The 12278-nt window shown below is 44.5% G+C and overlaps 1 protein-coding gene across 3 annotated transcripts in view; it reads left to right on the top strand.

Annotated features, from left to right (window-relative positions):
• LOC140393660 (acidic mammalian chitinase-like) overlaps nt 1-4844 on the top strand; it is a 309380-nt gene extending 304536 nt beyond the window's left edge. For all 3 annotated transcript variants that reach the window (XR_011935705.1, XM_072479945.1, XM_072479944.1), the window contains one exon: nt 4539-4844. The gene's annotated coding sequence lies outside the window, so the exon portion shown is untranslated. The remainder of the gene's footprint in view (nt 1-4538) is intronic.
• The last annotated feature ends 7434 nt before the right edge of the window (nt 4845-12278 follow it).

The raw sequence follows: 12278 nt of genomic DNA, 5'->3' as shown, positions 1-12278 counted from the left end.
GCTTTTCACAGTAATTTCATTGCTGTGTTAGTGTAAGCCTACTTATGACAATATAAAGATTATTATGAATTATTATTATGTACCGATACTGGATATGAGATAGCCGAGGTTTCACAGTGAGTACAACCTTTAGAAAGATTGAAATAGTCTTTGGGAAAGGTTTTAAAATAAAATTATGAACAGATTAATTCAAGGAGTTGTACTGAGTCTTGTGAAGAACAATTAAATGTTTTTGGACAATGTCAATTTTGAATATGGCCCAGGGTAAAATGTTCCTCATCCCCTAATCATGGTACAAAAAGTCCCATTCAACCACTTTCTTCCTCTTTCAATGCACCTCACCCTATGCCAATGTTCAACTAAATTATCTGTTCCAATGATATTTCCAGATGAGTAGCACATGTCACGCACACCACAATGAAATTGAACACACAGCTGCAATAGCAATGTCACACAGTTCTGGCTACAATGGGAATATTGGTTAATTTTTCTTTGTATCTTTTTTATCCTTTCTGTACAGTTTCCAATTTCACAGAGCTCTGCTACAGCTCTAACCGCCGGGCAGTTTTCCAGTGTTTACCTGTCGGGTTTACAGGAGCATGAGGCCATTTGACATTTTCCATTGGCTGAGATACTGGGCCAGATTTTTTTGTGGGATCTTATTGACTCCACAAACCTTTAAAAATGTCCAGCGGCACTTAAATGTTGAAGCTCCCCGCATTTCCAACAGATCTCATTTTAACCAGGATGGATAAGGGTGCGTTGTGAATGACACAGGAGTGAAACCTAAACTTAGTTATTTGAACTTAGTGCTCAGTTCAAACATATCCCATATTGATTGGTCCAAGAGCCTTAATCCACTGTCACAAAATGATGGAGTCGGCATAAATTCTCTTGAAGTGTGGATAAGGATGGTTTAAGTCTTATGGTCTGTAGTTTCCTAAATCCCCTGCTCTTTAAATTAGAGGTAAAAAACAGGATGAAGCTGTCAGTGAGAATTAAAAACAGCACTGCCTGCTGGACAGCTTTCATTGACATGTTATCTGGTGTAAGCAGAGAAAAATAAACATCAGTTCATATGGTTTCAATAGAATTCGTTATTTACATTCCACAAGCATTATTATAATTTCATTATGAATGCGTGGTTGAGTTTCAAAACTTCAATTATTTTACCATGATGTTCTGAGTTCACAGTTTCATTGACAGTTTCTTCTTTAGTTCTTTACCCACAGGCAGATCCAGCATACAGTATCTTAATCTTCACCATAGGTCAGGCAAGAGGCAATTCAAGAGTCCACCACAGCCAACAAGGAGATCAAACCCCTTGCTGTTGGCGCTAATATGATTCATACCCTGGCTCTCCAAGGATTATGGGTTTCTGTGGCAACCTACACTTTTAATCACATGTTGTAGTCTGGACATAGAACATAGAACATACAGTGCAGAAGGGATGCTGGTGGTTGAGGTGATTGACAGCTTAAATAGGATATTAAAGGATGATTGTTTTTTAATATGTGGAATTTAAGTAGGTTTCATGTATGGGATTTTTAAAAACAATCAAGAATGTCTGAGTGGGAGCTATATTAGATTATTCGAGGTTTACATTTTTTCATTGCCACTTTATTCCTGTGATCTGCCCATGGTGAATACTGTGTGAGTGGCGAGGGTGATGGCATGGGGCAATGAGGGGCTATTGAGGTATGAGGGACAGGGGGAGGGTGTGAGATCTGAGCTTTGGTTATTGTATCTTTCATGTCGCCGCACGATATACACCACTCGTCAGATTATGAAATAGAGCTTCGTGTCTGGAGTAAATCGTTTTTATTCCGTTTGAATGAAATATCTCTTGATCAGTACTTTTCACTTGCAATACAGAGCCTCTTTAAAGTTCGCTTTGTCCAAGCAAATAAAGAGTCCTGAGTTGAATTCAATACAAATCAAAGCTCGAATGGTTCTTCTAATTGAATACAGAATACAGAAAGTTGAAAATAAAATCAAAATAGCTGTTCAAAGCGACAGGGCAGAGAAATCGCTTTAGTGATTAAAGTAAGTGAATTATTCAAACCGGCATGCATACTTAAAAGATGTCTACTATCATTAATGTCTCTCCCCTTTCTAGCTGTGATTGGGTTAAAGTTCTTTCAAAGTTAATTCAATTCGATATGTATTTGTCCATCAAATTTTAACATGAGGTGATTTGCAACATGCCTTTCTTATGAATATTTCCGGTTGCTATGAAAACCGTTTCTGGGAGTGTTGCCCAAAGTCTTTGACTTGGGCAAATATATCCTTGATTTTTCTGTCTAGGTTTATATCTTGATTATTCTCATGGAAAACAGCCTCTCTCACTGTCTGGTGTGTTTTAACAATATATTACAAGAAGCCAGTTTAAGTTTTGGGCCATTTATTCCTTTAATTAGTTATATACTAAAGAGGTAGATTCTTTACTAAAAAAGGTAGATTTTATCAGTGTGTGAGGGACAGGGTGAGGGATGAGGGAGCGGGTGAGGGACAGGGTGAGGGATGTGGGAGCGGGTGAGGGACAGGGTGAGGGATGAGGGAGCGGGCGAGGGACAGGGTGAGGGATGGGGGGTAAGGTAAGCGGAGTTGAGAAGCTCCAGGTTTCAGGAGTTCCAACAAAGGTAAAGGATTCACTTGTGTGTGTGAGGGGTGGGTGTGTAAGGGTGTGTGTGTGTGTAGGGGGGGGGGGGGGGGATTATATGTTGCAAGGATCCTCTTGTTAATCCCAGTCTGTCCCTTGTTTATTACTCTTATTTGCTTTTATTTGAAATGAAAAATTAAATGAAAATCGCTTATTGTCACAAGTAAGCTTCAAATGAAGTTACTGTGAAAAGCCCCTAGTCGCCACATTCTGGCACCTGTTCGGGGAGGCTGGTATGCAAATTGAACCATGCTGTTGGCCTACCCTGGTCTGCTTTAAAAGCCAGCTACTTAGCCCTGTGCTAAACCAGTCTCTATTTTGGCTTTTATCACTCTCCTGGACAATTACTGAGACATACACCTTTAAGGTGGGCTTCACCTTTAATTAAAAATGAGGAATCCAGCCGGATGTGCTGGCATCGGTGATGATTTGGTTTGATGAACTTGGGCTGTCGACCAGTGAGCTGTTTACTTTGTGGTGCTCTTGGGTGGTAGAGTGTGCTGATTCGTGCTGTCTGCTCCAGAAGGTTCGACCAGGGGCAAGAAGGCTTCATCCTGTTTTGGTTTTGGTTTGAGCAAGAAGCTCAAGGGTCAGAGCCCTTTTTTCTCTATGTCTTACCTGATGGACTCTGTCTCAAGGTTCAAAGTAAAGACCTTTCTCTCTCGACAGTCAGATTGAACTGCAAGGAGGTTCAGTCCAGCAACCACTGCAGGCAGGGCCAGTTGTTTAATGAACCCTCTTTTACAATTCTGTGAGGGGAACACTGTTGTAAAGTTGGAAACACGTGTAAAGAACATAGGCCTGATGTGGATCTTCTGAGTGATCTTCTAAGTGAAGTTCTAGGTTAATAAAAGTAAAAGTGACTCCCCAGATGGAATCCCACAGTCTATGCATTTTGACTGAATGTTTCAGCCAGAAGGTGCTCCTTAGCCATCCAACCAGTGGGTTCACAATCACTCCGAGTATTGGAAGGACCGTCAGCTGAAAAAACAACTTCAGCACCTGAAGAAAGGGCCCTCACCTTCCATCTCCAACTAATGATCTTTTTATTAAAGGGCCCTCATCTTCCATCTTCCACTAATCCTCTTTTATTTTTCCAATCCCTCTCCCTCTGCATGTGTATTTCATGTGTGTGTTTAGGTAGAGGGTGGGTTGGTAAAAGGGGGGAATGAGCTGGCCGTTATTCTAGGATAACTATTGCACATCTTATCTCTATTGCTTTTAGAAATAAATAGTTGTGTTTCACTTACATATCTGGTGCCTGTAAGTCATTGGAGAAGTCAAGGGCAAGTTTTGGGGGGAAACTTTATTCAAATTATTTGTTAATTTAATTGTGTTGAGACACTGGGGCCTGTTGGGCTGGAATTGACCATGCACGTACCAGGGTGTCGTAACAATATGTGTATGTGAATGTGTGTGGGGATGTGTGGATGTTGGGGTGTGTGTATGTAGGTGGGTGTGAGTGCGGATGTGTGTATAGGGGGTGGTTGTGGCAACGTGTGTGTGGGGTGTGTAGGTGGGGGCATGCGTGTGTGTGTTTGGGTGATGTGTGTGTGAGGGCATATGTGTGGGGGGTGTTTGTGTGTGATTGGGGGGGGTGTTTGTGTGTGCATGTGTGTGTGGGTGTCTAGGGGTGGGTGGGTGTGTGCATGGTTAGTGTGTGGCTCTGTGTGTGAGATGAGTGTGTGTGTAGGGGCAGTTGGTTGGTGTGTGCATGTCTTTATTTGTTGGACGTGGGTGAGTGTGTGCCAGTGTGGGTGGGTGTGTGTGTGGATAGATTTGGGGGGTGGCAATTGAGTCTGACAAGAGAATGAAAATCTCCATCAAAGTGATAAAGCCAAAGTTAATAAAATACTATGCCCACTTTGTTTTCCAGGATGCACTTGATCAGATCCAGGATCACATCACAACCATTGTTCTCAACACCCTCAAATCACAGCTACTGGATCTGGCACCAATATAATTGAAGGGTGGTGTGGCAAGTCTAATGGGTTTCATGTTGAACCAAGTGATCGGCAGAAACACCACCTTTGTGATGATGGCCATACCTAATACATGATTTGTGATGAAAATTGTTGTTGATGCAGTTGGCCTTAATTAATGTAACAGTAATGAACAGATTTGATTGTGACTTGTTGCATCAAAATATGAATGGAAATTAAAGCACAGAAAATGAAAATGAGTTTGATAATGTGTTAGTCTGTCAAGCGTCAAGGCAAGATTGAGTCAAAATAACCACAGCCGTATTTTCATGTCATTGAACTGATTGCTATGACATATATCTGTTCAGAAGAAAGATGTTTTATTACTAAAAATAGACAGCAGAGAATCATGCAGAAACAGAATAGTGTGACTGTTTGTCAATGGCAAGAGAGACAATGGTGTCGGAACTGAATGAATTTGAAAACAGCATCTGGACACTAACGATGATCCTGCTCAAATTCAAATTGCCTTATTTTCCCTGAATTCTTTTGATCCCTAAGTTTTTTTATTACCTTTTCAGCACAATAACCAATTGCATTTTAATATTCCACACACTTTACAGGAGGGTGTTTGTACAAAACGTGACACTGCCATATGAGGAGATATTTGGCCAGACAATTGTCATGTTCGGTTCTGATGGAATGTTACAGACTTGAAACTGAGCAGAAATCTCCCATCCCGGCCACGGTGGGTTTCGAGGTGGGTGACAGCAGAGAATCTGGCAGCCAGGCAAAATCTGCAAATCCACCGGCATAAACATTGGGCAATTCTCCCAATGGTGGTTAATGACTGCTCGGTGTTCCTGCTGTCTGGTGGCATGAACACTATTTGCATCTCATGAATTAAAACAGTTGCTTGTCCCAATCTCCTCATGCCTTTCAATCTTACGTGAACTTCAAACCCGTTTGAAAATAAATGAGGAGCAGAAGTCAGACCTCAGTTCAGTGCTGGCCATAAGGTGAGTGTAACATATTTAGCCTACCTGACATAGCGCTGCGCTATTCTTGTTGCATTAACACTACATTGCTGGGTCTGAGGCTGGTGTCCTCCTGCCCTATGCCGATGTTATCTGTGAGGACAGCACTGTGCTGTGACACTTGTATACCCTCCACTTCAGACAGTGACCAGTACTGCGCCTGCAGTAGGGGAGTGCACTGGTCTTTTGCCATGTTGCCTTGACACCCTTGTCCACAAGGAAAGCTCTGTGCTGTGGGACTCATGCAGCACCCCACCCCTGTAACTTTTACCGGGGGGCGGAGTGCAAGGTGAAGGTGGGGCTGATGAAGACAACAAGGGAAATGGGGAAGGATTGTGCGATGGTGGAGGGGTGGGGGCCGGAAGTGCAAACTCAAGGGGGGAAATGGGGAAGGAAGGCTGTGTGAGGGGGAGGGCAAGGGACACGTGGAAGGCAGATGGGCAAAGAGGAAGAGGAGGATGAGCAATAGTGGAAAACTGAGGTGTGGGAAGGTGTTAGAGCCCAACACGAGTGTACTGCACAATGACAAACAAGGGGTCACTTGGACGGCACATTGTTTCCTGGAAGGGAATGCACTCAGATTCCGGAAAGGGAAGGAATGGCGTTGTTACTGTGGCACATTATTTATGGTACGAAGTCTTACAACACCAGGTTAAAGTCCAACAGGTTTGTTTCAATGTCACTAGCTTTCGGAACGCTGCTCCTTCCTCAGGTGAATGAAGAGGTATGTTCCAGAAACACATATATAGACAAATTCAAAGATGCCAGACAATGCTTGGAATGCGAGCATTAGCAGGTGATTAAATCTTTACAGATCCAGAGATGGGGTAACCCCAGGTTAAAGAGGTGTGAATTGTGTCAAGCCAGGACAGTTGGTAGGATTTCACAGGCCAGATGGTGGGGGATGAATGTAATGCGACATGAATCCCAGGTCCCGGTTGAGGCCGCACTCATGTGTGCGGAACTTTGCTATGTTTTTGCTCGGCGATTCTGCATTGCCGCGCGTCCTGAAGGCCGCCTTGGAGAACGCTTACCCGGAGATCAGAGGCTGAATGCCCTTGACTGCTGAAGAGTTCCCCGACTGGAAGGGAACATTTCTGCCTGGTGATTGCCGAGCGATGTCCGTTCATTCGTTGTCGCAGCGACTGCATGGTCTCACCAATGTACAACGCTTCGGGACATCGTACTGTGCTCACCCCAGTCCAACGCCGGCATCGCCACATCATGGCTACCATCGACATTATTTATGGTTTGCACAAAGACTCAGAGCGTGGGGGATATGGTCTGGGAGGGACACGTGTCCTTGGTCCTTATTGCAGTGGAGAACTATGTGATGATATTTAATACTGTTCAGGGGATGGCAGACAGGAGTCACAGAGTGCAGAGATTCCTGTTGTGCAATGGAAAGGAGTCACAAACGATAGGTAGACCAGGGGCTCTGTGGACCTCAGTGTGAAGTCCAGAACAGGAGACAGTGCAGGAGTGAAGTGGGCATGCACCAAGAGCAAGGATCATAAGAATGGTGTACCCCAGTGCGGGGAGGGACAAGGCTGTGCTCCCCAGGGAAAAAAACAGAGCACGGTGTACAGGTCTGTCTCACAGCCGGTGTCTGTGGACTTGGCAGGCTCTGTACCAGGCTTCAGAGAGAATTATGATAGTGACTGGGGGACGCCTGTCGATAGGGAGGACATAATACAATGGCTAGGGGGTGGGGGTATGTGTAGCTCTCATGAGGGGTGACAGGTTGAGGGGGGTCATCACTGGAGGTAACTATGCTCGCAGCCTCCAGCTGGGGTGGTAGAGGTCAACATGGAACATGGACCATCCCAGGTAATGGACTTGGGGCCAGAATGACCACCAGAATAACGAGATGACGTATTACTGGGCGAGGCTGGAGGAGAATCACAGGATAATATCTGGGGTTCGAGGTAAATCAGAGGTTTAAGGACAGTGAGGGAGGGAGCGTCAAACTTGTTTCTGATGTAAAAGTATAGCAGTACCTTTATCAGATCCCAGAGCAATCATCCAGCAAAAATGGAAGTAACATCGGTTCTGATTGGAAGGTGTATCAGGTGGCATGGGAGGTCTGCTAAGCTGGGCAATGGGGCACATTCTTGGGACACATTGTTACTTGTTGGTGCCGCTATAGTGAACAGGATCTAGGTTAATTACAAAGGAGAGAGACCCTGTTTGTCAGGGAGCAACTGAAAGCCAATCCTTTCCTTCATTGCTGTGAATGGCACGGACAGAACATACCAGTGTTAACATCCTAGTTGATGTTATACCTGGACGGGAAGGTCCCAGAATGGTGCGAAAGATGGTAACATTTCCTTTTTTTAAATTTTGTAGGAATAATGTAACAGGACCGCTAATTAGTTTTAACAACAAGGAAATAACATTTGTTAAACATGAAAAGTTGGATTATGACACAATATTCCTTTACTCCCCCCCCCGCCTAGCTTAACAGCTTAGCGGATAACACGAAGATAGTGCTGACAGTGCTGAGAATTGTCAGAGGATGCAACAGGATATAAAAAGATTGGAGGCTTGGGTACAGAAATGGCAGCTGCAGTTTAATCTGGACAAATGCAAGGTGATGCATTTTGGAGGATCAAATCTAGGTATGAATTATGGTGGAACATTGAGAGGGATCTTGTCGTGTTTGTCCACAGGTCCCTAAAAGTGGCAACACAGGTGACAAGGTGATTAAGAAGGCATATGGCATGCCTGCATTCACCAGCCGGGGCAGTGAGTGCAGGAGTTGGGAAATCATGTTGCAGCTGTATAAAACCTGGGTTAGGCCGCGTTTGGAGTATTGTGTGCAGTTCTGGTCACCACATTATCAGAAGGAGGTGGAAGCTTTGGAAAGAGTGCAAAGAAGGTTCACCAGGATGTTGCCTGGCCTGGAGTGTGTTGGCTATGAGGAGAGGTTGAATAAACTAGAATTGTTTTCACTGGAAAGACGGAGGCTGAGGGGAGACCTGATGGAGGTCCACAAAATGAGTGGTATAGACAGGGTGGATAGTCAGAGGCTTTTTCCAAGGGTGGAAGTGTCAATTACAAGGGGGCACAGGTTCAAGGTATGAGGGGAGAGGTTTAAAGGAGATGAGGAGGTTTATGATTTTCATGCCGAGAGTGGTGGATGCCTGGAACGCACTGGTAGACGATGTGAAGCAGGCACATTGGTAAGATTTAAGAAGCATCTGGAAGAATACATCAATAGGGAGGAAATAGAGGGATACAGACTGAGTAAGGGCAGAAGGTTTTATTTTTAGTTTGGGTACCGTGATCGACACAGGCTTAGAGGGCCAAAGGGCCTGTTCCTGTGATGTACTTTTCTTTGTTCTTTGTCTTTGTTCTAGATACAAACAGATTTTTAGATTAACACAGATTACAAAGTATATCTGAAGCGATAACGGTCTCAGTAATTCAAAGTCCCTTTAAACACACACAATTGCTGTGGTCAAATACACTTTCCTTCATGAACCCAAGCGAATATGTGTGGATTTCCATTCAGAATCCTCCCAGATGATTGTCACATGAGAGTTGCCAAATTTAATTCCCAAAAAACATGCTTTAAAATCTTCTTTCACAATAATGCTTTCCAATAGCAGTTTGCATTCTGAAATCCAGTCCAGGTTTTCCCAATGACTCTTTCAAGTCACTTTTAATAACAAACCCAAGGTTTACAATTCCAACTTCCAGATTTCCTTATCTTGACTGCTGTACAAACTGTTCAGAATTGCTTTAACTCTTTAATCCAGACTCTATTAAAATGGCATTAAGCTTTAGATTTACCTCTGAAGTCTGCTTTCTCACTTTAGCTCTGGTTACTGCAACTAAATGTGAAATCTGCCCGGAATCGCACAGATGACCCTGCGAAATCTACCACAGCCGGGCCTGCCCTCATCAGCACAGTGATCCTTTTCAGGTGCACCAGGACCATAATTTCTATTGCCAAGGCTCTGTTGCAGCCCAAACTCAAAACCAATGTGAATGATGGCACAGTGCAGCATGGTGGCTCAGTGGTTAGCACTGCTGCCTCACAGCGCCATGGACCCAGGTTAAAAATTAGTCTCCGGTCACTGTGTGGAGTTTGCACTTTCTCCCCGTGTCTGTGTGGGTTTCCTCCCACAGTCCAAATAAGTGCGGGTTAGGTCGATTGGCAATACTAAATTGACCTTTGGTGTCCAAAGGATTAAGTGTGGCCACTTGGTTACAGGGAAAGGGCGGGGGATGGGGCCCAGGTAGGTTGCTCTTTCCAAGGGTTGGTGCAGACTCGATAGGCCAAATGGCCTCCTTGAATTGGAAGGATTCTATGATGCCCGATTGAGAAGCAAAATGCACGATAATCGCTGTGCCCACAGAGGCTTGGTCAAACAGACAGGCTTCAGGCCATTCATGGCCATGCCAAGTTGGTGGTGGTATACAGTCCTGCCCCACACCTGAACAGTTGCGTGGTTGTCTCAGACGGTGCCCATCACCTCCTACAGGTATTGAACCGGCAGCAACACATATCCCAGCATTCCGATCATCTAGCATACAATAGTATTGCAGTGGGCATACAGATTCCTTCAAAGGCCAGCACAACAAGCCCCGCACCCACCGACTACACTGACAGAACGCTCCAAATTGTTCAGACAAGGCCACCTGCCAGAGAAACACTAGAACACCACCAACCGGCATAATCACACTCTCACGGCGCCTGAGAAAACCAAACGTAAGGTTACAGTCAGAAACGGAGGAATTCATACTGGGCAATTAAGAAATAGCTGAGGAACTGAATTCATACTTTGCTTCTGTCTTCACAAAGGAAGACATGAATAATGTACTGGAAGTTCTGAAAAACACAAGTTTTAGTGAGGAGTTGAAGTAAATTAGTATTAGTTGTTATGGGCCAGGGTTTAGGAACTCAAAAGTATATTCTAGAGTTCACCTGACCTGTAACGTTTTGTTGAATTTGGCGAGGATGAACACAAGAGCCTTCACTTGAGATGTGATTCACCAGTCTCCCCAGACACTTCAATCAAAATAAGCTTCATGACAAGAACTTAGTTAACATTTATATATAGAAGAGCATACAGTCCAGGCCCTTCAGCCCACAATGTTGTGCCGACCATTTATCCCAATCTAAGATCAACCTAACCTACACCCCTTCAATTTACTGCTGTCCATGTGTCTGTCCAAGAATCGCTTAAATGTCCCTAATGACTCTGACTCCACCACCTCTGCTGGCCGTGCATTCCACATACCCACCACTCTCTGTGTAAAGAACCTACCTCTGACATCTCCCCTATACGTCCCTCCAATCACCTTAAAATTATGTCCCCTTGTGACAGCCATTTCCACCCTGGGGAAAAGTCTCTGGCTATCCACTCTATCCATGCCTCTCATCACCTTGTACACCTCTATCAAGTCACCTCTCTGCCTTCTTCGTTCCAGTGGGCATACAGATTCTTTCATTCACCTGAGGAAGGAGCAGCGCTCCGAAAGCTAGTGACATCGAAACAAACCTGTTGAACTTTAATCTGGTGTTGTAAAACTTCTTACTGTTCTTCGCTCCAGTGAGAAAAGCCCTAGCTCCCTCAACCTTTCTTAATGAGACATACCCTCCAGTCCAGGCAGCATCCTGGTAAACCTCCTCTGCACCCTCTCCAAAGCATCCACATCCTTCCTATAATGAGGCGACCAGAACTGGACACAATATTCCAAGTGTGGTCTAACTAGAGTTTTATAAAGCTGCAGCAAAACCTCGCGGCTCTTAAACTGAATCCCCCTGTTAATGAAAGCCAACACACCATATGCCTTCTTAACAACCCTATCAACCTGGGTGGCAACTTTGACGGATCTATGTACGTGGACCCCTAGATCCCGCTGTTCCTCCAAGAATCCTGCCTTTAACCCTGTATTCAACATTCAAATTTGCCCTTCCAAAATGAATCACTTCACATTTATCACGGTTGAACTCCACCTGCCACTTCTCAGCCCAGCTCTGCAACCTGTCAATGTCCTGTTGTAACCTGCAACAACCCTCAACACTACAACTCCCCCAACCTCCGTGTCATCGGCAAACTTACTAATCCACCCTTCCACCTCTTCAACAAGTCATTTATAAAAACCACAAAGAGCAGAGGTCCCAGAACTGATCCTTGCTGGACACCACTGGTCACCAACCTCCAGGCGGAATACTTTCCACCCACTACCACTCGCTGTCTTTCAGCCAGCCAATTCTGTATCCAGACAGCAAAATTTCCCTGTATCTCATTCCCCCTAACTTTCTGAATGAGCCGACCATGGGGAACCTTACCAAATGCCTTACTGAAATCCATATACACCACATCCACTGCCCAACCTTCATCAATGTCTCTCGTCACATCCTCAAAGAATTCAATGAGGCTTGTGAGGCATGACCTGCCCCTCACAAAACCATGCTGACTATCTTTAATCAAACTATGTTTTTCTAAATAATTATAAATCCTATTTCTCAGAATCCTTTCCAATATTTTGCTCACCACAGACGTAAGACTGATGGGTCTGTAATTCCCAGGGATTTCCCTATTCCCTTTCTTGAACAGGGGAACAACATTTGCCTCCCTCCAATCATTCCTGACACTCCTTGCATTGAAACAGACACACTTTAACCCATTCCACTGAGTG

Source organism: Scyliorhinus torazame, chromosome 17, assembly GCF_047496885.1.
Source record: "Scyliorhinus torazame isolate Kashiwa2021f chromosome 17, sScyTor2.1, whole genome shotgun sequence".
Classification (NCBI taxonomy): domain Eukaryota; kingdom Metazoa; phylum Chordata; class Chondrichthyes; order Carcharhiniformes; family Scyliorhinidae; genus Scyliorhinus; species Scyliorhinus torazame.
This window is presented reverse-complemented; position numbering and strand designations above follow the sequence as displayed.